This window comes from Ictidomys tridecemlineatus, chromosome 1 (genome assembly GCF_052094955.1).
Source record: "Ictidomys tridecemlineatus isolate mIctTri1 chromosome 1, mIctTri1.hap1, whole genome shotgun sequence".
In the NCBI taxonomy this organism is placed as follows: domain Eukaryota; kingdom Metazoa; phylum Chordata; class Mammalia; order Rodentia; family Sciuridae; genus Ictidomys; species Ictidomys tridecemlineatus.
In genome coordinates this window covers 3,616,573-3,642,698 of record NC_135477.1, presented here as the reverse complement: position 1 = coordinate 3,642,698, position 26,126 = coordinate 3,616,573, and the positions used below count along the sequence as shown (strand labels likewise).

The window sequence follows — 26,126 nt, the reverse complement described above, 5'->3', positions numbered from 1 at the left end:
CATTGGGAAACAGAATTAAAGTACACCCATGCAAAGAATCATTAAATTTTTAAGAAAACCTTGTCTTTAACAATGGTGGTCTAGATTATTTAAACAAACATCACTAGTAAAAAAAAGTGTAAGACACTGTTCATGTATATATATATATATATATATATATATATATATGTATGTATATATATATAATAAGTCTTTTTAAAAGCTTGGTGGATTTGAGAAAATAATATTAAATTATCAGGCCCAAGTTAAGAAATCATGGGGGCTTCACTCTGGCCATAATGAAATGATAACTGGGATCGACATATCTCTTTTGAAGTAGACAACTAGAAAGATGGACAAAAGCAGTGGGCAGCAGGGGTGGAGAGGGCCAGTGTGTCTGTGCAGCCAGAGGTCAGCATGCTGGGTTTGAGGGTGCACGTCTTGCCTAAAGATTCCCTTCCTCGACCTCAAGCCTTCAGTTGAACACTTGTTCTTCTAATGAATAGGCCCCAGGTACTTCTTCCTTAGTGCTTCCTTAGTACTAGTGAATTGGGAATCAATTCACTCTTGTGCACTTTTACATATGTGATTGTAATTTGTCCTATTTTAAACCCTTTCCAATGTTTTGACCTTCTTTGCTATTTTATTGCTAAAGCCTGATATTTATTGTTATAACACAAATCTACTCAGAAGGAAGGAATCAGCAGTGTCCCTTGCTCAGCGGAGTAGACCCCAGGTGAACTCCCCTTAGGAACAGGGGCATTGGTGCCTTCCCTGGTAGCAGATGTTATGAGCTATGTGCAGAAAAACATGTCCTGATCTTTTCATCTTCCTGATGATGTTTCCACAGGTGTGTTTCTAAGGATTAAAGATTGTTTTCACTGAAAAAAAATTCAAAATGGATATAGGAAAAATAGAAAATAAATGGATCTGGACTCATTAAATAATTTAAATATGAGGTTGAAAATCTGCTGAAATACACCTAGGCCTAGGTGGATTTGCAGGTGAATTTGCATTTTACTAAAAGTGTGGAAAAATAATTTCTACTTCATATAAACTGTCTCAGATGATAGCTATGAGAAGGCCATGCCCAACTCATTTCATAAAGCTGTCATTTATCTGTTACCAAAAGTCAGACAAGAATTACACCTTTAAGGAAAAATCTGATCACACTAGCTTATAAATGCAGATTTTAATATACTAAATAAAATATTAGCAAATGAAAAAACATTCAAAAGTTTCTTAAAAGCTTACTCTGATCCAGTAAAGTTATGATCCTACAAGTATAAACATGACTCAGTGCTACAACAGTTTGTTAAGGGAGTTTGCCAAACTGGTATTTTGGAGAAGAAAAACTCATGAGCAACTCCCTTGAAAAATATATTAATAGAACCCATCATATATTTTTATTACCACTTTTAGAAAACTTTGAAAAGAAGATAAATTTCTTAATATTAATAGGAAAACAAAAGCACATTGGAAATGGTAATGGTTAATTTAAATTGTCAATTTGATTGGTTTAAGAGTTGCTAAAGATAAAGAGGCTTCTGGATGTGTCAGTAGGGTGTGTCTAGGATTGATTGGCCTGTGGGATAGTGATAGTGGAGACCCTCCCTAACCATGGGCAGCACCATTCAATATGATGGTGGTTCAGATGGAATGAAAGTTGGAAGAATAAGGAAGAAGCAGCAGATGAAAGCTCCGTACTTGAATGGGTTCTTGATTGATGCTGTGATCCCTGAGGACATCAGACTCTCCCTTCCTTTCCTCTTTCAAAGAAGACTCTGCCAGTGATTCTCCAGGGAGTTTCCAGAAGCCTTTGGTCTTGTACTAGGATGGCACTGTTGATCCTTCTTGATCTGAGGCTTCAGTGTCTTGCACTACACAGTTATTAGTTCCTCCAGCCTGCAGATGGCCACTGTGGACTATCCAGCCAATCTAATAAATCCCCTATTTATAATCATACTTCCTGTTGATTCTGTTCCTCTAAAGAACCCTGACTAATACAGAAATTGGTATTAGGAGTAGTGTCATTGCTGTGACTTATCTGACTATGTGGTTCAGAAATTTTTTGAGTTGGGAGGAATTTTGAGATATTTAGCAGTGCAAGCTGGAAATGCATTATGTTGTTGTAAATGGAGCTTAATGGCCAATTCTTGTAGAAGCTCAGAAGATAGAATGCCAATAGGATCATACATAGTGAAGACAGGGCTCAAAAGGGTTTAGATGATGACTCTATTGAAATTTTGAGTACAGGCCATTCATGTTATATTCTGGTTGAGAAGCTGTCTTCATTTTGCTCACGTCAGGAGACTTTCTGTGAGGCTGATGTTAGAAGCGATGGACTTCTTAATATGGTGGAAGAAATTTCTAGGTGGCCTAGAATTCAGGTGGTGACATGGATATTGCTGGTGTCTTTTAGCCAAATTTATTGTGTTAATCAGGAGCAGAAAGCAGAGCAGAAAGATTCAAAACTTGAACTTGAAAGGTAGGAGTAAAACTGAGCCAAGAAGTTGCAGTTGTTAAGGATATTACTGCCACTAAAGAAATGCTAAAGACTTTGCCCAGAGACAATTAAAAGATGGCTCGAGGGTATGTCAGGAGCTGGAAAGACCACATCCATCTCAGGCTCCAGGGAGTAAAAGTGAAAACGCTCTTGAGAAGAGACCAATGGGGCATCCTTCTTGCAGAATGGGGCCCACAAAGTCTTTTCAATGAGCTCAGTTACTCAGACACTCAGAGGCTGCTGCAGAAAGGTCCCTGGAGGTCTGGCTATTGCTCGCGATGGCTCCAGATGGCGGCCAATCTCAACATCAACCACATGGCCAAGAGTAGCAGGGTTGGAGTTCCTGCGGACACCTCCTGAGAAGTCAAAGTTTAAAGAAGTGAGGGGAGGCCGAAGCTGTAGTGGAGACCTGAGATTAAGAAATGCCAGTAACGTGGGAAATCGTCCCAGGAAAGCCGCAGAAATTGAGCAGAGACAAGCCAACAGAGAGGCCACGTGGGCTGCAACCAACAAGGCCACAGGAACGGAGCTCCATAAGCCTTTTGGGGAGCATCACAATGCCCCAGACACTGGACCTGGAGCTACAGAACTTGTTTGCCCACCTGGATTTCAGTCTTGCTTTGGTCTTATCCCTTCTTTCTATGCCCCTCATTTTGTGAATGGAAATGTTTACTCTGTATTATATATGGAATACTTGTAAATGGCCTTTAATTTTATAGGAGCTTCCAATGCAAGGTTGCCTTGAGCCTCAGAGAAGACTTTGGACTTGAACTTTGAGAAATCTCAGAACTATAGAGACTATGGGGACCCTTGGGAATGAACTAGGTGTATTTTGCATTGTCCCATAAGTGTGAGCTTTTGGGGGCTTGGGCCAGAATATTATGATTTGGATGTGAGGTTCCCCCAAAAGCTCATGGGTGAGATAATGAGAGAAAGTTCAGAGAAGAAATAATTTGGTTGTGAGATCCTAAGCCCAATCAGTGAATTAATCCCCGGATGGATTAACTGAATGATAACTGGAGGAGGTGGGCATTGGGGGTGTGGCTTTGGGGTATCTGGAGTCTTCTTCTGCTTACCGATCACTATGTGAGCTGCTTCCCTCTGCCACACTCTTCCTCCATGATGTTCAGCCTCACCTCAAGCCCCGAGGAGTGGAGCCAGTCCTCTACGGACTAGACCTCTGAAACTGTGAGCCTTCAAATAAACTTTTCTTTCTTTAATATTGTTCCAGTCAGACCTTTAGTCACAGCAGTGAAAAAGCTGACTGAAACGGAAACAGATCTTTTAGATAAGGAAATTGGAAGAAATACATGGAGGCTTTTTAATCACATCTACTCAACTTTGCACTGAACACTCTGGCCAACACGACAGGTGGAGGGCGGGAGAAAGAGGTGAGTGGAGATAAAATTAGGAGAATTCAAAAAGTATAAACAAGGTCTCCATTAACCACAGCTTTGTGATTGTCAGCACAGCAATTCCAGATAATCTTCAGAGAGGTTATTAGAACCAATAAGATATTCAAAGCTTACAAGAATCAAATTTTCATCCCCCAAATGATCATTCCTATACTCCTGCAACAAGTAATTATAAATACAATTAGATTCTTTTTGTGATAGCAACCAAATATATAAATGGCCTGAAAGTGAATCTAAGCTGTTAAAGACATTCATGAACTGTTAGCACTGTATTGAAGGATTTAGTCCTAGGAAATGGGCAGAGAGATAGAGAGAGTTCACAGAAGAAGACCAAGTATAAAAAAGGTGATAATTATTCCTAGTTAATAAAAATAAAAGCTCAATTTCAATACAAATCCCAAGAAATGTTTATCCCTGGAAACAATCTCTGTAAGATTTTTTGACTTGCTTGTCAAAGGACAAAGACCAAGACAATTGTGAGAAAGCATTGGTTGGAGAGATCTACTGGATATAGTGATCATTATTCATACAAAAATGGAAAAATAAAACAATGAGACCAGACAAAAAATCCATAGGAGCAACCATGTATTTGGTTGCTCTTTAATATATCATAGGCACAATTGTGGCATTAGAGTTGGGAGAAATGAAAGGTTATAAATGAAAGTGTGGTTCCCACATTGTATTTTACATCACCCAAGTTCCTGAGAAGTGCAGGTCTTACAGGTGAAGAATAAACCTAACACTGTGAAGAGTTCCTTCTATTTTATTCCAAAAGTGCTCAGCAAAACACAAAAATCCCAATCCATAAATCCATCTACATCTCAGGTGGAAAGATACTTCATAGCCTAAAACACGTCTGCAACTTTATAACTGGTAAATGATGAATATTAAGTACCATAGAGAATTCCCAAGAAAATGCTAAAACCTCAAGAGAGAAGCAGGCAAGACTTCAAGAGACCAGTCACAGAAGAGAAGCCCTGTTCCACTGCTCATGAGGAAAATCTAACAGCCCTTCTGGACTCCTCCATTTGCCTCACATTCCATGTTGAATAGTTGCAAATCCTGTTGGTTCAGCTTCTACACGGTAACAGAGGTAACAGAATTGGACGGATCTAGCAACCTGACTTTCACAGCTACCACAGGTCCAATGCACGACCACCACAGAACTCATGGAATCCTTGCAGGACCTCTGCATCTCCACCCACCCGCAGAGCACTGCAAAAATCTCTATATGGTGCAGCTCACATCTCTACTTAAACCCTCCCAATTTTTCCAGTAACCCTTGGGGAAAAGTAAGAAGGTTCTCACCATGGCTGAGACCCTCCATGGCCTGGCCCCTCACTTCCTGCCACTTTCCTTAGGCTTGTAAAACATCCAGGCCTAGGCCTGCAAGGTCTTGTAAGACTGCCAGTTCCTGCAGTCCTCTGTGAGAGTCCTTCCCAGTACCTAATAACCAACACAGAATGGAAGATAAAAATCTGTCCCCAGGAGAAGGAGAGCTCCTGGTCTCTCTGCTCATTCCTGAACTCCCTGGACTGGGTACAGGCCAGGACATTCAGCAAATGGACAACAAATTTCCTGGAATGGGTGGATTTGCTTGGGTCTCTCCAGTAATCAAGAAAATGCAAGTGGGTCAGGCAGAGGGATACTGTGCCCACTTGAGGTGTGCAGGTGGAGAGACCTGGGGACCTGGGGTCAGTGACTGGCACATGCCCTTGGAGACCTCAGGTCACTCTTCTTATCTGGCATAAATGTGCGGAGGTGGCTCTCATCGTCTCAGGCGTCCTGGTTTGGATGATAATCACTTCATGTCCACCTCCGCATGCGGACGGTGGAGAACATGCTGGGGAGCTGCTGGGCAGCACAGGGCCTGCAGAGGGGTGGCGGCCTTCTCCCCCACCTGCAGCTCTACTCCAGCACTTCCCAGAAAGTTTCTCATAGGTGTAGGAAAGGGCCCTTTATACAGGTGTCCTTGACTGGGCCCATCCTGCACCAGAGGTGGAACCAGTTGCGATGCCCTTGATAAAGGAATGGACAAAAGGAATGCTGTGTCGTTGGGTAATTAAAAACATGGAAGTTAAAGTGAAGTCAGGCTCCCTGTGTAAATCTTGAGATCCTAATTCTAAATGAGTATTTTAGTCAGCTTTTCACCACTGTGACCAAAAGACCTGAGAAGAGCAGTGAGAGGAGGAAAAGTTTACTTTAGGGCTCATGTTTTCAAAGCCATGTTCACGTTTCGGCCCACAGACAGCTGACTCCATTCCTCACAGTCAAGGTGAGGCTGAACGTCATGGCAGCAGCGCATGGTGGAGTAAAGTTTCCCGGGACTTGGCTTCAGGAGGCAGAGAGGGAGAGAAAGACTAAGCTCAGCTCATAAAATACAAACCCAAGGCACCAGCTCTTCCTGCCACACCCTACCTGCCTGCAGTCACCACCAGCTTATCCCTATGGGGGCGCTTAACACATGGATGAGGTTAAGGTTCTTATAACCCCGTTGTTTCGATTTAGTGTATTGTTCAACATGTTTGCTTTGGGAGGACACTTCATATTTAAACCCTAACAATGAAAAATCAAGTTGGGAAAGAAATTCCAGTAGATTTTACCATTTATGTAGACTTAAAAAAATATTTTTTCTGGGCGTGGTGGCTCATGCCTATAATCCCAGCAGCACAGGAGGCTGAGACAGGAGGATCATGAGTTCAAAGCCAGCCTCAGCAAAAAGTGAGGCATTAAGCAACTCAGTGAGACCCTATTTCTAAATAAACTACAAAATAGGGCTGGGAATGTGTCTCGGTGGTCATCGAGTGCCCCTGAGTTCAATCCCTGGTACAAAAAAAAAAAAAAAAAAAAGGAAACCCCCAATAACAAACCATATTTGTTGGGGCTGGGGTTGTGGCTCAATGTTAGAGCGCTTGCCTTGCATGTGGAAGGCACTGGGTTCGATTCTTAGCACCACATAAAAATAAAATAAAGGTATTGTATCCATCTACAACTAAAAAAAATATTTAAAAAACCAAAACATTTGTTGTAGATAGGTAGGTAGGTAGGTAGGTAGATAAACAGACACATCATCAAAAGAGTTGGACGCCCAGCAATTTCAAGGGTATAATCGCCCCTGGGGCGAAGGAGACAGGTTGTGAGGTGGTGGCTTTAACTGTATTTGGAAAAGTTTACTTGAGGAAAAATCAAAATTAGAAGTAGCTTTGGCAGAAAGCTCGTGTGTCCCCGGGTCTGTGTGGCACTTCAGAAGGCGCGAGCTCCACTTTTCTTTACACTAAGCTGGATGTTTGCAATACAAAGAAAATTATAGAGATAAGTAAAAATATCAGTGATTTAGGAAAGAAAAACTGACAAGGCAAAGAGGTGCTGTGAGAATCCTCAGAGAAGAACTCATGGAGTGGACACAGTCCTGCTGCTGTATGGAAACCAAGAAAGGGGAGAATACGGCCTGTCAAGGGCTGCCCCACACAGGTTCATGATAAAGGATGGAAAACTATCGGGAAATAACTGCATTCTTGGAAAAAAAAACATGAGGTCATAAAAACTAAAGAGCCCAAAGATGGAAGAAATTGAGCAGCAGCTCTCTCAATCCCGGGGCCCTGGAGATGCCCTGCAGGGCGGGCTGGCCAAGGTGCCTGCCCCCTGAGCCTGGACCCGCCTGGCAGAGCCCGGTTCCCTAAGGGGAGACCCACAGCACCACCTCCCCGCCAGTCGCTGAACCCCAGCTCACCTGCTCCCATGCACAGATCCCAGCCCCATGCCGGCTCCCCACAGTCTGGTGGTTCAGGCCTCCAGGATGCTCCAACCCTGCTGAGCTGTGGGCTGCAGGGCCTGGGCATGGCCTGCACTAGCTATTGATTTCTGTGGGCAGGACCTCACTGTCACCTGTACCATGTAAAATAGTTCACATCCTCTGCAGCTCCCAAATCCATTTATAAGACTAGGAAAAACCATGACATCAACGTCCAAAAAGGTAACACACACACACACACACACACACACACACACAGAGAGAGAGATAAAACTATTGCCAATTTATATCTTTGATAGAATAAAAATCATAAATCAAAATCAAATTAAATAAAATATAGAATAGTTATACTTGTAGGGCACTGACTTTCTAATACCATATTAATTGACTAATACCAATGTACTCCTGTTATAGAATTTATTAACATAACCTTTATTATGAATAGTCAAAGAAGAGCAAAAATCATAGATTTCTTTTTATCTAGATGTTTAAAGTGTATCAGAAAAAAAGTCAGCATCTAATCGTCTCAGGGACTCCTCAGTGTAGAGAGCTGAAGCACTATCCTTGATGCTTAAGCCTGTCTCAAATCAACTAACTGGCCAAGGACATAACATAAAAAGGTTGAGGCATTTCTATTAGTACTAGGGATAGGATAATAACGTCTTGTTAAATTTAAAACACTTTGTACCATAAGTTTAAAACACTTTTAGAAAATTCTAGTCATTGCCATAAGATCAAGATAAGAGCGTGATCCTGGGAGTCCAGCCCCTTAAAAGGACGAGACCAAATGACCCTCCCACAGCGGCTGGGAGTGTGGATTGTCACTAAGAGTCCCCGTCCCCCAGGAAAAGGGGTCTGCTGGAAAATCAGAACCCATAAGGGGATTCAATAAGGTGATCAGTTACAAAATAAACCCTTAAAGGAAAGAGCTTCAAGTCATAAAGACAACTGGCCAGTCTTCATTGTGTTTGTTTACATTATAACAAGGAGTGTGCATGTTATCGACACTTTCTTGTGCATCCACAATCGTCAATAGAGAATGCAATAAGAAAAACAATTTATTTAAAATCACAAGAATATTGAACCATGGAACTGAGCTCACAAGAAAGGTGTCGGGACTTTGTGTAAAAGGTGCAAAGCAGACCGTGTGCTCGAAGGCTCAGCCAGATGGGGAGACACTGAGCTCCTCACATGGGGGACCCTGTTGGGAAGTCCTTGGTTCTGCCTGGGTGATTTTTTTTCTAGATTCACAGACCCTTCCTTGAGCTTTGATGAGGGGTAGCTGACATGATGAACTGCTCCTACTCAAAGTACACAGCTTGGCAGATCTTCTTGTGTGTCTGTGTCACAACCAAGATGGTGGGCTTGTGCACCTCCCGAGCTCCCAGGAGGCGCCCCTGGAAATCCCCTCTCCATTCCCCTACCCCATCCCCAGACCCTGAGCGGCCTCCTGTCACTACATATTAGTTTCCATTTTCTAGACTCTGTGTGAATGAAATCATACAGTGGATACTATTTTTCCTGGCTTTTTTTTTTTCACTCAGAATATTTACTTTGGGATTTAGCCTTGTGGCAGTGTGTGCTGACTTTGAGATCCTTTTGTCACTGAGTAATAACCTTTCCAGGAAAGTTATGTTTGGGAAGTAGGAGACTAACCAAAATCATCCTAAAATTCACCATGCAGGAGAGAAGAGTCAACATAAAAGAATCAGAAAATGTTGAAAGGGAAGAATCATTAGGGGAAGAATTTAAAACCTATTTATTAAGGTGCAGTTGCTAACTGGGTGGGAGGAAGGGCTGGAAATTGCAGATAAATCAATGGATCCAAATAATCTCTAAAGGCAGAGAGAAATATAGAATTTTAAAAGGCCAAAGGAATTTAAAATCAGCAGGTGAAGACTAGTTTATGTAATAAATGCAATTATAAAATTTAGCTAACTAAGGTTAACACATATATAGAAAATATTATCAAATATGAAACTATAAATCATTGTACAGGAAATATCTTCAAATTCTAAGGTATCTGAGGACTTTATAAATATTAGACAATGGCAACACGTTATAGGAAAAGAATAAAAGATATAGCTACGTAAAAATTGAAACCTCAACACTCGTAATGCGAAAGGCTGCAGGCAGAAGGCCAAGGAGGGCTGGTGAGCGTTCTTAAATGGGTTTGAAATCTAAGAAACTGCAGATAGAACCATGAGCCTCACATGCATAAAAAGGAAACTTGAAGAAGCACAAATGTGCAACAGAGAAGGGGAGAGAAGCTCAAAGTCACTGTCGACGACACCGTTTTATGAGAAGGGCTTGGGTCAGAACCACTGGGGGACGCAGGCACGGGAAGGAGATCCCAGGGAGGTGGGTGGTTTCAGGGCAGGTGTGGGAAGCCGCAAGCTGGTTGGGGCTTTCAGGGTGACATGGAGGGCTGGGCCCCGGAGGGTGGCAGGCCAAATGGCTGAGTTTGGAACATGTTTTGGAGGAAGAGTCAGAGGACTTTATGGACCACTGCCTCCATATCCTCCCGCTCTGTCCAGAGAGGCCTAGAGACCTTGACCCCTCTCTACTACAGAGCAGGCTCCCCCAGAGAGGGGTCTCCCCCACATTCACCAGCAGCAGTGCAGACAGAAGACTCAAATATGACCCTAAAGACCACGGCTCAGGCTTCTGCTGGAGACACTCTCCAAACACTCAGATCTGAGGTGGGAAAATCTGTGGACAATTCTTATTTTATGTTCAAAGTTTGGGAAATTTCATAAAATTTAACATTAATTTAGTCATTGCCTTTAAGAGATACTCGGGTGGGTATGAGCCAGCAGCCAGGCTCTGCCCAATGCCGCAGGCTCAGTGCCCTGCCCTCCAGAAGCCTCCAGCCCAGGCAGACAAGAGCTCAGTGCAGGGAGGACCTGCCACCTGCCCCAGCATGTCGAAGGGCTCACGGCGGCAAGGTGTGCTGGGGCTCGAGCGGCCTGGCCAGAGAGTCACCCCTCAGTGCGCCCACCGATAGTCTTGCGTCAGCCCTGTGGGAGGGCATACGTGTGACTGGGTGGGACTGAGCCTTCGGCAGGTGAAGTGTCCTCCTAGGTGACAGGATTCAGGTGGAAACCAGTGCATTTAGAGCTGGGAGTCACACCCAGGCTTGCACCAGAGCCTGTCCCCTCAACCATAGTCCTCCTTGCCCTCAAGAGGGACCAGAGGTAGGGCACCCAGAGAGAGCTCAGAGGCAGGGGGCCAAGTTGAGCATATCCGGGGACGTGTGGGACTGCACAAGGGCACCCCCCTCTGGTGGGTGTGGGCTGGGGGGCAGTGGGCACTGGGCCGGGTACAGGGGTCAGTGAGGACAGCATGTGGGGAGCCTTCAGGAGGGGGCTTCCCTGCCCGAAGACCTAGAAAGGTGGAGGCATACCCAGGGGAGTGGCCTGTGTGGTGAGGGTCTCTGGGACATGGCAGGGAAAGCTGCACAGTAAGGAAGACTGGATTGAGCTGGGGGCAGAGGTGGGGTGCTGGAGGGGCACAGGGCTGGACAAGGAGCCCCACAAGTAGAATCGGGGGCTGCGCACGCCCTCAGCTGAGGGGGAGCAGAAGATGTCTCCCGACACAGCTGTCACCTACAAGCTGGGGCAGGGAGGGAGGAAAGGAGGTGGCCAGGGAGGAGGGAAGCTTCCGGAATGTGGGAAACATTTGTTCAATCCTCAATGGGGGAAGGAAAGTCAAATCAAATGAGCATGTAATATCGATGAACGTCTCCTGGGCAAAAGTCACACCTAAGCCCATATGTTTTAACAAATTAAGAGGTAAATAATTTGCTGAAGGTGCGTGGAGCCACATCTGAACACCTCTTTGTCCCTGGACTCCCCACCTCCATGGGCGTGCATGGCTGCAACTGTTCCCTGCGTGGTCCAAGTCAAGGGCCGGTGGCTTTGGGCTGACTCACCCCACCGACCCTCTGGAAGGAGGAAAAGAAGGCGTCACTCTGCTTGGCTGTTGGTTTAAACCCACCCAGGACCTCCAGGGGCTGCTAAGACAGAGCTTTCTCAGTAGGAAAAACACACCCAAGATTGTCTTATGCATAAAAAGAGACATGCAAAGGTTACATTCCGAATTTGAAGGGCCTGTTCATGCTCCTGCCAAGAAAACATTAATTTATGTAAAGAAGCCGGGCTCAGCCCCGGAATGGTTAACTTTCCCCTCCTAGCGTTTCCTGTTCGTTAGTTGCGAGTCTATCTCCATGTGCAGAGGCCATCAAATCTGGCCACCTGAGACCTCCTCGTCTACTTACAGAGGGGTCCAGGGATTGCTCCTGTTCTTATGGAAAATATCTCAGAAATCCCCGAGCTGAGCATTTTGATCTCCTCTGCGGTGAGAGGGAGGCAGAGAAGGGGCTGGAGAGGGAGAGAACACTTTCTTCGCATAATTTCATTTGTCAGGAGAATCTTGCGGCTGACATTGGAAGAGTGATTTAATTGATTTTAATCATACACCTGAGAGTGGGAAATTGAGCCCTCTGTCCTGAAAAATAATTCTAGGCTTCCACCAGAATATCTAATTTGCAGCTAATAGTTTTTTCTTGAAGTTTTGTTGTGAAGTTTGGAAAACACAGATCAAGGGTGAACGGCAGCCCATGAGGCTGAGAGCACCCAGGTGCCTGTGCTGCCTGCTCTTGGGCACTCCCTGGAATCAAGGCCATGGCTGCCAGCCAGCGGTAGACTCATTCCCAGTGCCTACTGCACCTAGCGCCCAGGGTCCTGCCCGGGAGCTGGCACTAGCTCTGGGTGCCAGCTGCCTCTGGCCTCCAGCCCCTCACTGGAGTCACCATGTGAGCACCCCAAGCTCACAACCATGCTATGTCATGGCCTTGACTGGAGCCTGGGAGGGGACACACTTCACTGAGTTCTCGTCCAATGAAGAATTTCATTCTAAATGGATAAACATGAAAAATAAATGAGGGTCGCTTTCATCTTCTTAAATTTAATCCACTATAAGGAAATGTTATTGCACAAAAGGGGCTTCTGGGTTGAAACGCGTTTACCCCACCAGAGAAGCCAGATTCGTTTTGCATGGCAAGGAGCCAGCGCATTTCATACCTGCTTCCCAGGAAATCCCTCTGACCTTCCAGTACTATTATTGGCTATTATTCAGATGGGACCATAGTCAGCAAAAATATGTTTACACTGCCCCCCCACCCCACACACGAGCACTGTAACAGCCTGGTAAATTCTTCAGCAAGCAGAGATGGCCATGCCAGTGTGGACATCATGTGGCACAAGCAGCAAGAAAACCAAGGAGTTAGTGGCAGCAGGTGCTTGGGGACATGTCCATGATGTCATCCATAGGAACACCCTCTCCTCCCAGCAGAATGCTTTCTTCTATGAGACCTACAGACACTCATTCTTATATGGATAGGAGGCTACTTCCCCACGTAAATTCATGCAGAAGCCACTGCCCACCATGTCCTCCTTCATTGGCCAGTGTGCTGTATATTAATTTAAAATAAACATCCAGTTTTCATCACAGTGGCATTTGAAGGATCAGAAGCCAGAGGACTAATGAAGAGGTGACATCGTGCTCGGTCGGAGCTCCTGGATGCAGCTTGTTGGTTACCTAATGCAGCACGTTATTCGCAGCTCTACGTTACCAAGCACATTAGACTTCAGTGGGGCAGCCTGCAAGCTCCTTTGCTGGCCTCAGGTCCAAAGAGCCACCTCTGCAGCCCTCTCTGAGCCCCTGGGGTGGGAGAAGAGTGGCCTGGGTTTGCTTTATGCCGACTGGCCCTGCAAGCTTGCGGGAGTCACGTTTCTTACTTCCATCTCTTTTGGGAAATGGGTATTGCCTTGGGACGTCCTGTCTGAGCAGCAGAGTGGACGTGGACCTAGAGATTATTGAAAGTGGTAGGCACCCAGGTGTTTGGGTGCCTTAGAGGCCTTGGACACATAGAGCAGTTACACTTGTACTTCCACATGCTGTCTGTCTTTGTCTCCAGACCTCTACGTGACATTTTCAAATGAGGAAGGTGCCCAAATCTGTGGTGTTGTGGAAATGGACCAGAGTGTGTTGGGAAAACACCAGATCCTAATTTAAACTTGTCACCCATGTGTTCTGTGATGCAGGGAACTCTCTTGGCCCCTCTGAGCCTTGGCCTTCCCGTCTGTCAGAGGGAGAGGTGTCACTCATATGCCCGTAGCAGGGGAGGAGGGGACAAGCCTCTCAGAGTGTCTGGTAAATGGGCTGTTACTGCTGTCAGATCAGAGCCCCGGGGGCTCTCCAGGTAGCCTGGCACTCCCCAGACAATGCTCAGGGAACTGTCTCCCTGACCTGGAGGCAAAGGTAAGTCCTCATCTGGCTAGGGCTGTGACGTCCACCCATGGCTGACATCCTGCTCGTGGCCCTAGCTGGCACATGGGGGCAACAGCAATGACGAGGTCAATGTAAGTCATGGGAACTCCATTGGAAACCCATGGAGAGGTCAATTACACAGCCAGCTGGCCACAGAGCCGGTGGCTCTCATGACATGCCGAGTTGGAGCTCAGACTCTGGATGGCTCTTCGGGCACAGGCCTTCTCTGCCCTAAAACTGGTAAACACCGCGGTGCTTAAACACGCTGCCCTTTAGAAGAGCGTCGGTGTTCCAGGAGCACCCGCAGCAGAATCCCTCACATCTGGACGGGCTTTAGAGTTTACAAAGTACTTTTATAAACATCGCTGCATTTAACTTCCACAAGAATCTTCAGACTCAATATTTAATATGCTAACATGAGCATATTGGGTCTTGGGAAATTTAAATTCAGAGTTAGAATTGAGTAAATTAAAAATGTGAGAGAAGTCATTAATCTGCTTATTTAAACACACATACATTATGCAATAGATACTTTACAGCTAATTTTAATCTTTTTGACCTCACTATGCAGAGTGGACACAGGTACACACACAGACATCTGCTTACGAAAGGTTTTGCAGTAACCACTTCCCTCCAGCAGGATCAGAGTCCTCTAATTTGTGTTTTATTGAATGACTTCCATGTTTTTAAAGTAGTGGTTCCAGTTCTTTGAATTGATTTTAGGGTGAACAGAGCAGGTCATGGCCTACCAAACTACACATCTCTATAACTTTAACATTTTCAAAACTCTGCCTCAAGTATTGATATATCTGCTCTTGAATTATATTAGCTCCAAGGACATATGTAGCAGTGACTGTGTCATCCTCTCCCTGCAGCTCTGAGACACCTGCAAAGGGCTTTATAGGTGGGACAAGAGCCTCATCCTTGTGGCTGGACAGAAAAACATTCTCCCATATTCCAAATACCACAAAGCAATACTGTCATAGAGTTCACAGGACTGTATGTCACAAATGTTTATTTTAAAGTTTAAAAACTCTTATTCTATGTGGAATACCTGACTCTTTTGAAAAACACTCTTAAAGCTGAAAAATGCTTTTTCCTCCCTTTCCCCTATGTTTTATTTTGAAAAAGTTTTTAAGTAAAATTCAAAGAACATACTACAGTAAACATCCATATGCCTCACCCTCATCCAACAAATGCTAAGCCTGGGCCACCTTTGCTCCTTTGCTTTCCACATCCGTGCTGAGCGTTGAAGGTAGCTTGCAGACAGTGTGGCCACCTGGTCTGGCATCTTTGGGCAGCCTGCCCTGGGTGCCCTGGGATTCTCCTGGGAACCACAGCTCCACCAGCAGTCATTCCACAACATAGCTTAATTTTCATTTCGTTTGTGAATGTCCTAAATTACCCTCCACAACAACTTTTCTTAAATCACTTCATTGAGGTCTGATCAACATGTCAAAAGCTGTATGTAGCTGGGCACAGTGACACATACCTGTAATCCCAGCAGCTCAAGAGGCTGAGACAGGAGGATCGTGAGTTCAAAGCCAGGCTTAGCAAAACTCAAGGCACTAAGCAACTCAGTGAGACCCTGTCTCTAAATAAAATAAAAAATAGAACTGGGGATGTGGCTCAGTAGTCAAATTCCCTTGAGTTAAACCCCCCATACCCTCCCCACAAAAAAACTTGCATGTATTTAATAATAAAAATTGATGATCTTGAGAATAAGTATGCACCCATAAAGCGTTCGCCACCATTGAGGCCTTGCTGGTGTTATTGTATTGTTAATAGGTGTATAATGGCAAGAACTCTAGACCTCTGGATAGGAAGGCTCCCTTCCAGTGAACCCTGAGTCGACCCTGCAGGGTCTCTGGGCCCTCTTTGCACAACAGAAGCCTGTACCCCTCCGTCAATCCCTCTTGATAAAAGTCCTTCTCTCTTGTAGGAACCAGATGTCTATTTCGATCACTCTTGGATCTTAGAGATAATATGAGTATTTCTGGATAATGATATGGTAAGCAAATGGACGTACTTACGGAGGTCACTACTCTGCAGTAGGCAAAGAGGTCTCTGGGAACCTGCTGGTGTGGTCTCTACCACAGGCTCGGTCCTGCAGAAGGGGCGCTGGCCACCTCCCAGGTGGACCTCAGGTGCATCCCACCACTTCTCCCACTCCCATCCCCTCTCCATTTCCCCGGCTGCTCTTCCTCTTCCTTTCCTCCTCCTTTAATCCTCTCTCCTCTCTTTTCTTCCCATTCATTCATTCACTTTGGTTTTAACTAATCATGGAGTCACAGGTAACTGCACGAAGTGTGCATGGAGATCTCCCATGACCTCATCGCCCCCATGATGGAGCTGGAACTATCTGCCTCTATCTTCTTAGGGTCCTGGCTGGGCCTGAGAAAATTCTGAGAAGATCAATGTGAGAGAGATTAACAAGAGAAAGACATATAAGTGGAATATAAGTTTTACAGGTCACTGGAGCCCTTCTGAGAAAACAAAGACCCACACAAGTGGTAAAACCTAAGCACGAGGCTGAATAAAGAAAGGAAACTGTGGGAAAGCAGCATGATTGTGGGTGGGGGACTGAACGGGGCAAGAATTACCCACCCGGGTCTGTTAGCAGAGACCTCTTGCTGTGACCCCTCACCTCCAGTGCTTCTTTTCTCCTGGCCCAGCGAGGGCCTCTCCCAGGGGAGTTTCCAGGAAGAGAAGATCTGAACCTTCCCCACACCTGCTGTTTTCCAGAAGTCTTCAGCTCAATATATCCCAAATGTATGACAAAGGGGCGTGTCTTTGGTGCATCTTCTGGGGCTCCTTGCCCAGTGGCTCTGCCTTGCTCGATGTGCTACAAGAGCAGAACCTGGAGATGACTTGCTGAGGTGCCCAGAGCCTTTCCAGATGCCTCCCAATGCGCATGCAGGTACTTGTGTCAAGGCCTATGCAGCCGGTCCACAAGTGTAGACTCAAGTGTACCCAAAGTGTAGATTCTAGGAGCCCTGGAGACTGGTTTTTTCACTCAGCTTGATCCCTTTGAGATCTATTGGCACATTATTCCTTTTTATTGCCAAACATAAGTCCAGGTACCACACTTGGTTCAATCACCCATTTGCTAAAGGACATCCAGGTCACTTCTAGTTTTGCCTTCCTACAAATAAACCTGCTGTAAGCATGTGCACTGGCTTCCTGAGAACCTGTGTCTTCCATTCTGTGGGAAACGAGTTGCAGTCGGAGTGCTGGGCTGCACGGGAGCTGCGCGTTGAGACTTTAGGCAGCTCCAGAACTGTATTTCTGAGGCAGTGCCCTTTATGGCCCACCCATGATGTCCAGGCCATCCACCTGCCCATCATCTGCACAGATGTCCCATGTCATTGCTAATTCTCTAGCTTGATCATTCGGACAGGTGTGTCGTGGTATCTTGTCACTGTTATCATTTGTATTTTCCTAGTGGCTGAAGATGCTGACCATCCTGATATTTCTTTTCAACTTTATCAAATAACTGCTTTTGTTTATAAATAGAGATAACCTCAGTTAGCCCCTCCATCCCAAGACTTCTAGTCTTTGGCCACTCTGGCCATGGAGTAAGGAGACCAGAACATTCCTGGACTCCTCTTCCCTCTATGAGCCGGGCTTTCCAGTGAGGCCAGCAAAGGAGGAAGGAGCAGGCAGTGGAGCTGGCCTCATGTGAAGGAGGACAGCTGTGAAGCCAACCCCGGGATCCAGATGAGCAGCCGCAGGCAGCTCCATCGTGAGTCCCCAGGCCTCGGAACGGGCCCTCCCTTGGTTCCTCTTCCTGTATCTTTCCCTCTCTCCTTCTATCCTTCAGTCCTCCCTTGTCCCTGTCTCACCCTTTCTTTCTATTCTTGGAAAACGGCAAACATTTACAACCCAACTAAAACGCCACCAGGGTAAACCCTGTGTTTGCTCTTTGGACGATATTCAATAAATTACAGTGAGCCGCAAATGTCACTGGATTGGGAACTGTAAGTGCTTCGCCCATAAGTCTTTAAGCAAAGACCCACGGCTGATGTGGTGGTGGGGTGAGCCTCAAGGATAAGCTCCTTTTAATGTGGAGCAAGGAGGCTTCACGCAGATATCCCTGCATTAACCCGGCAGGAGACACCATGCTCCAGCAAGGGGCTGGCTGTCCCAAATCTTCTCTTCAGTGGCTCCGTCTCCTGCCTTTTTCTCTAGAAGTGACTTCATTCAAGCCTATCATCAGCAAAACTCACCATAAGGTTGGACTTGGGCAAGCATCTACTCATTCCTGGAGACCAAACTTGAGTCATTTAATTTGTTTGATTTGCAATTTCAGTGACCTGAAGCCAACGGAGGTTCTTGGATAGAAGATGTGAGGACAAGCAGCAATCATACCCACTGGTTCCCCTGAAAGGATCATAAAAATGTAATGTTCCAACAAAGGGCACCCTGGGCTCTGCACGCAGTTAGCTGGGCTTCGCCCTCCTCACCCTGGTGGCAGGCACCTGGTCCTCCAAGACCTAAGGCACGGGTGGAAACAGGAAGTGCGGTTTTCATTTATTGTCTTCAGTTGCAGAACCCCTCTCTCCCTCCAGCACAGGAAACACTCTTCATGCTTCTTAGGAAAGAGACAAGACATGGCAGACAGGATTCCTTGCACACGGCAGCGACCTCACGGGCACACTGTGTGGACGTGCCCTTGGAACTGGATCAGCAGCTGAGCACTGTGTTCCAGCAGAGTTCTCCTTTACCACCAGAATTTGGTTAAACTCTTTTGGTTGTCACTTTTGGAGACTTCTTTTCCTGCTGAGGACCCTTCTGTGACACTCCATATTGCCCTGGGATCTGATTTTTAGATTTGTGTAGAATGGAAGCAGCTTGGCAAAGGGCCAACACATCCGCTGTCAAGAAGAGGAGGCAACAGAACGGATGCCACAGAGCCGTTCCTCTTCAGGCTCAGTGCTGCCCGACTGCCCCTTGCCCCAGGCACCTCTGGAGCCCCGTTCTTGTCTCTAATGGGCCATCCCAGCCACATCCAGAACCCGGGGGGCCCAGGCCAGTGGCGTCATCTAGTGGTATGGTCCAAGGCTGGAGCCATGAGTGGATCAGTAGGGAACTCAGACATAAGCACCAGGTCCCCATGACGCTCTCCCTCAAGAGCCTCACTTTCCACCAGAGCAGGTTTCCTGGCCAGTTTACAATCTCCTTTCCTTCCTGCATGGGCATAGTGGACACAGCTCCCCCTGCCCATGCTGGGAGGTCGTGGAGGACCGTCTGTGAGGGCTTTCTCTGATGCACCACGAGGGGGTTTTCTGCCCTTGTTTCACAGATGGTGGCTCCTGGGCCATTCAGGTGCCACAGTGCAGGGAGTTGGTGAGCCTCTCACTGCAAAAGCAGGAACTAGGTGATGAGGCAGACACTGTTTCAACCAGAAGCTGGCTACGTGAACAGAAATGGAGGTGCAAGCCTGGGCAGGAGAGAGCACAGGTTGTCTTCTGGGCTTTCCAGGGACTGAATGTGAACATATCCTGGCAATGGAGGGAGGTGACAGGGTGGTCTTGCTCCAGAAGCAAAGGGCATGGCCATCCTGGCCCTTCTGTGCAGGGGCAATGGGGTCATGCATCCAGACAGTTTTGCAGAGGCACAGGCCTCAGGTGGGTCCAGGAAGTGAGCTTGGGGAAGGAGTTTAGCCTCAGGTGGTTGTGAGAGAAAGCCTTCGGGATCCACAAAGGTGCAAGGAAGGGCAGGAGAAGGCAGCCCTGGGCAGAGGGGGAAGGCCAACTGTGGGGCAGGACCAACAGCCTCCTTGGCAGGGCCTTGATGAGCTTGAGGCTGGAACTGCCCTCAGGATCTGTCCCACAAGGGCCAAGACAGCCAGGCCTATTGCTCTCTGTGCTTAGCCAAGGTTGTCCGTGGGCCACCTGGGAAGGGTGGGCCTTGGGTAGACCTGCTCTCTGCAGCTGTGACAGTCCCTGAAAGGAACTGTACAACAGAGCGGGAGTCCTACATCAGGGCTTTCCTCGCCCCTCAGTCTTTTTGGAATGACGTCATTCCATACCAGGGACCTTGGAGTCTCGGAGGGACTCATGGGACCCTCATGAGCCCCTGCCAGCCCTGCCCTCCAGTCTCTGAACCTAGGAAGGGCTCCCAGAGAAGATCAGGTTTGCCTGGGTGACAAGCTTGGTGTGGTCTGAACATGGTCCTCCAGGGCACCTCCGGGTTTCTTGGTACACACACTGTTGCCCTTCTAAAACCGAGAGACAGAAAGAGCTCCCTTGATCCCCTTTCCCTCCTTCCACAGGACCGGAGCCCACAAACAAGGGCTCACCTTCCAGTTCCTGTCCTTCCAGCCACATGAACTTGGACAAGCCCCTTATCTGCCGTGAGTCTCAGCCATGAAAAATGTGGATGGTGTCCTCCTCGGTGGGTAGTCACGAGCTTACACGCGCTAGTCACAGGCGTGGAGGGGTTTCATGAATTCAAATCACATACATTAGATGGTATTGCCCTTATTATAGGCCTCAGGAACCAGAGGCGCAGTTTCTGTTAAGAAAAAGTCCAGGAGACATGTGATTGTGCTTTTGTCTCTGTTATGAGGCTCACTGGTGGACTTCCTAGGGAAGGAAGAAAGTCCGGGTTTCTTTGAGTGATGACAAGTGGTGCAAAAGTGATTTGTCACCAAATACTGAGTGCTCATGCAGACACAGCGCTTGCCCTCTCACCCGCCAGTGGTAGCAGGCAGATGGCCACCTAAAAAGTCGAGAGCCAGTGAGTGTGGCATGTGTCAAGTGGCCACCCTACAGCTCCACTCAGCAGGGCTAGCTCTGTGTATGCAAAAACTCAAACCGGGAGCTTCCCCAGCTTTAATTTATTGCTGGGGGAAGGTTGCTGGCTGTATTTCACAGTGGACTGCTTTCAAATTGGTGGGAAAAAAATATTTTCAGCCAATGGGTGTCACGTGGGAAACATTCCACACACGGGTGGCGAATTGAGTGCCCAGCCAGAGGTCACTCCAATGTCATGTATCTAGTGCTTCCTGGGGTCCATACCAGCAGGAAAAAGAGGCTGGGGACATTCATGGAGGTGCCCTCACGCAGGCTCAGGAAGTCTCCAGTGGAGCACTGTGGCGGGAGCATATTATGCACATCAGGTCATTCAACAAGTGTCCCTTGAGGGCCTGCTCTGTGCCATGTTAGGTGCACACAGGCCCAGAACTGAGCGGGGCTGGAAGTTCTCTTCCATCAAGCACACTTGCTGCAGTGTTCAGTATTACTCATGAGGTCATGAACCCTCAGCCACAATTTAATATTTTATATTATTTATATATATATATATAAAACTATTCTCAAACATCGATACCAGCCAATGAGCTCTTTTTCCTGTGCTGAGTTTTCAGATCTTATTTGAATGTCATCAGTGTGGATGAATGACTCTACAAATGATAACCCCAATTCTCAGCTGCTTTGAACAATCAACATGCATTGCCCGTTCCTGACCCAGGGGAGTAGGGGCTGCAGTGGAGAAGGCTGCTGGACGCAGGCTCCAGGATGCACAGCCTCTGTCCTGTGGCCTTGCCCACCCTACCAAGAAGCTACATGAAGGTGGGAGCCACCACCAGCATGACACCCATTGCATGGCCCATCTGGTCACCCCCGCCAGAAGCAGCATTCTTAGAAAACAAAACAAAGCAAGATTTCCATGTGGACTAAGAGCACAACCAGGGGGCTGTTTTGAGGCTCCACTGAGATGACCCCAGTGAAGTGGCAGGCATTGCCCATGCTCAGGAAACACTGCTTGTATTTGCTATAATTTCATAGGGACATTCTTAGAAGAATCTTAGGAAAGAATGTCAGCAAGACAATCTAACTAGAGTCTAAAAAGTTCATATTCTTGTTTTTTGAGCAGCTACATGCAAAAGAGATGTTTGAGGGACAGGATAAAAACTAAGTGTGGAGATTGACTCCTCAGGTTTGGGCCAATAACCCTCATGGGCTTACCTGGCTCTCTGTTCCAAGATCTGGTGAGGTGCGAGGCGCTGGGAGAGAGATCACAAGACGCCCTCTGTGCCATCAGGGGCTTCCATTCTGGGGGGAGAGGCTTCTCTGGGGATGTCTCCAGGCTGCAGAGCTGGTCAGCCACAGGCAGCAATTCAAGCGCAGATCTGCACAGGGCAGCTGGGCTGCCTCTGCATTATGCTAATTTCTCATTATTTAATAAATATTGGTGGGGGACATTTTTCTGAACACAGTGTGCCCACTGGAATTCTCAACTTTGTTTTTAATCTAAGTCTCTGTTCCTCCCTCAGTGGAGGAGGCTTGTGGAGAATAAGAGTGAGACTTGGTGGCTGGTGGGAAATGAGCTGTGGGGGCAGTCTTTCTGTAAGCCGTTGAGCAGCTCCTAGAACCAGTGCCTTTCAATGAACAAGTCATTTTGAAATATACTTTTCATCAATATCATCTGCATCAAAAACAAAAAGACAAAAAGGAAAAAACCAAACATTTTCCCACAATCAAACAGGTGCCCCTGGGACCCCAACTTCCAGCATGGTGCTGTGCCCATCCCTCCTGCCTTCTGACCCATTCGGTTTTTTCTCTAACTCCTACTTTTTTTTTTCTATTTTGGAACTTAAAAAACGTATGTCTCTGTTGATCCTGACTACACATATAGGCCGACTAATAACTGCATTAATCAATGAATGTTTGCCTGCTGATTACACCCCAAATTATTTATTTTTAAACTCTGCAATTGTTTTAGTTTAAAAATCAGGCAATGTAAATAATGGGCAATAAAACACATGGGTGTAACTATTTTATAAGGCCACGTCTAGGAAAGCAATGAAAGAAAAAAGAGTAATAAGTATAAAAATAGTGAAGAACTAAGCGTGTAGAATTCTAAGCACCCTAGGCATGTCTATCTATAATTTCAAATCATCCAATTAATATTCTTCTCCTCTTTGAACTATTTATAAGCAGACCTGGATTCTGACACTCGTGCCGGTGGTGATGCAGTGTATATTTGCATGATTTCTAATTCAGCAAAATAATGGTTAAAAATAAACAGGATGGTCACTCATAAATCAAAGCACCAAATTTATTCTCCGTTTAAGGTTAAAAGAAACTTCAGGCTACACCATTCACCTTACACTTTTGACTGAGAAATATTTACTTCAATCCAAAGTAAGTTTTGGACACCAAACCCAGAGGCTGGTGGCTGTGTGGGCTTCTCAGGACTGATAAACTGGGCTAACACCAGCCCTCTTTCAAATGCCTGTGGTACTCAGCGTAGGGCCATGAAGTACTGGCTTAATGTAGGGATGTCATCTTCCAGGGCAAGGCACACTGTGCTGGCATCTGCCACCTGGGTCCAGCCCTTGGGGTGGGGGGGAGTTGCTGCTGGCCTGAGGGCTGTGGAATGCTGGATGCTCATAGGACACATTGGCTCTTGGGCGGGTCCTTGGTCCTTATCGCCTCTGTGGTATCTGTGTTTTCTGGCCATCATTGGTTGCAATGCCCTGAGCTCAGAAGGAATACAGGAAGCCTGGTTCTCTGAGGCCAGCCTTGACTATGAAGCCATCCTCCTCACAGTGTGAAAAATCAAGCAAAAAGCAAAACAAAACAGAAGAGAAGTAGAAGCTGGTAATTCGGCCTCTTGAGTCAGCACTAGACTGTCCCCTTCCCACACTCTGATGGAAAGATTCAGGGTCCTTGATGCTGAAAGTGCCAACCGTGGCACTGCCTCCCACGCCTGCTTGGAATCAGCCGGAGGGGACCGCGGCCACTCTTAGGGGCAGGCTGGCAGCTCCGAGCGCGTGGGAAGCGGCTGCCAGCCTTCTTTGCAATTCAGATGGTAATGTTCTCCCGGGCTTGTTTACCATCTGCCGGGCACACAGACATTTCTCTATTTGGTCATTAATTAATGTCCTCACCACAAAACCGCACCAAACATGCAAAATGGGTCCTTCTGAGGCGCCTGTTGCCAATGTCCCCACAGCTGCCTTTCTCTCAAAGTCTAAGACTTTTTCCTACGTGAGAAGAGCCAACTCCGCAGTTGGTGGGAATTCGTTAAAACAAATTTGTACGTCATAAACTCATTTCATTTAATGGCTTGGAGGTTGGTTACATGAATAATGTCGGAGTGTTTACTTAATTTTCAATGTTTTCCCTAAAAAGGAACATTAAATCCAAGCAGCACAAAGATATCTTTATTCCTTTCACAACCTGGTGACTGTGTCCAAGGCTCCGTGCATACAGCAAAATGCCCTCAGACGTTCCCTCTCCCGCCTACCTGCCTTCCAGGTCAAAGGCTGTCTCTCCATCTTCATCCTGGCCCCTGGAAACTGGGTTGATCTAGCCCCGAGCATAGGCCAGTGGGGCACTGTCTACATTTGCCATGTGACCTTGGGAACATCTCACAATCTCTCTGAATCTCACCCCCTTCTCTTTAAAATGGGTTTCAGGGAAGTGGCTGCCACAGCCCTTGTCCAGCTGAGGACCACCTAGTTTGCAAGCACTTAGAAGGTGACCACATAATGCACAGAATGAAGGCAAAGGCCCCTGTGCCTTTCCTGCCTAGAGAGGAGGGCTGCGACTGAGAGGGTGGTGGGCTATCCTGAGGGTCAGTCTCTGCAGACAGAGTCACGCACAAGGGGATCTGGCCATTTTGCTGGGAATGACCCACTAACCAGTGAACAGAATCTAACAATTGTCCTGCAGGGCAGTCCATCACTTCCTAGTCTACTTGGTGACTTCCCAGGTACTAATCCAGAATTTTTTCTTTTTTTAATTGAAGTAAAAAATACCTGGGTCTTTTGGCTACATCAGCTGCCTTAAAACAGATGGGATTTTGTATAGATCATGAACATTGGCCCAAGAGAAGGGCACTGCTTCCAAACCTGTTGGGTACTATTCAGGAGGTGACATCCCCCCCGTCTCCATTTTTTTTTTATTTGGAAAAGCTGTACCATTGGGCTACATTTTGTGAACGTGGACTAGAAGTTACTTCACTTCCCACAGGAAAGCAGTCATTCTTATCCTAGCAGGGACCCCAAAGCAGAAAGGCACCCAGCCAGGTTTTGGGGTGAGGAAGTTGGGAAAAGGGTAAAAGTGACTTTTTAAGGTCCCTACAACTCCAGGACTCCAGGACCCAGTATCTTATAACCTTGTGAGTATCAGGGTCCTCCTGCTCCTCCAGGCTCTGTGCCTCTAGAAGGTCCTCCAAAAAGGGTCATTGTCCCTGATGACACAGTGCACATAGACAGGAACCATATACATCCCACACGTGTGTGTCACACTGTGGTGGGAGGGGAACAGAGGTTCCAAAGCACAGGCCCATTTGACAGGACCTCTCCATTGGGAAGCCTGGTGCCAAGGAGCATCCTCAGACAGCAGCTGCAAGAGTAGCGGTGAAGCTGGCGGTCCCACAGGTGCAGAGGTATTACTGGAGTGTCAGTGGGCCCTGAGGCCCATCAGATTCACCCCAGAGGAAATGGCCAGGCAGGGCTGGCTGTGAGCGGCAGCCGAGGCTGGGCCAAAGGAGTCAGTTGGTAGGACACTCAACAGTGGAACAAGCCAACTTAGCTCCCCCTGCTCCCTCTCAGGGCTTTCAATCATAGCTACACTGTTGCTCATGTCACTCCATCACCCTAAAACAGTGGCCAGGGTAGAGACTCTTCCCCTGCCCTCAGCTGCAGCTGGCTTAAGGAGGGCACCACCTCACCCTTCCTGGAAGGACAAGCCCAGCCCCTTGCCCGGCATTCCTGCACAGCCAGAGTCAGGCTTCTCTCTACCTGTTGAGACTGCAGCGTGGGTGACATGTGCTGAGCTGCAGAACAACAAGCCCTCTGAGCAAGAACACCTGTATTCGCCCTTTTGGGGAATCTTGTGCTCTAGGCAGCATTTTCTATGGGATGTCACCCTCAATATGTGTGCACCCACCCCCCAACTGCCTCCAAGCTGGCAGCCAGGCGGCAACAGGAACTACTCTATTGCCCTTGACTGTGTTAATTAAACCCGACACACACATGCAAATAACAACAACCACCCCACCCCCCAGCAAATCCTGAAAACACAAAATACCTCCTCGAAGTTCCTTCTGGACAGACTTTGACCTCCATGCAGGCAAACCTTGGGGAGAAATACCTATCATTAGTGGCTTAAATCTATCAAAA

General features: G+C 46.9%; 1 long non-coding RNA gene across 1 annotated transcript in view; it reads right to left on the bottom strand.

The window, feature by feature from the left end:
- LOC144366160 (uncharacterized) overlaps positions 1-22,130 on the bottom strand; it is a 32,919-nt gene extending 10,789 nt beyond the window's left edge. The window contains exon 1 of the long non-coding RNA XR_013425056.1: positions 21,958-22,130. This is a non-coding gene — a long non-coding RNA (uncharacterized LOC144366160). The remainder of the gene's footprint in view (positions 1-21,957) is intronic.
- Positions 22,131-26,126: the final 3,996 nt, after the last annotated feature.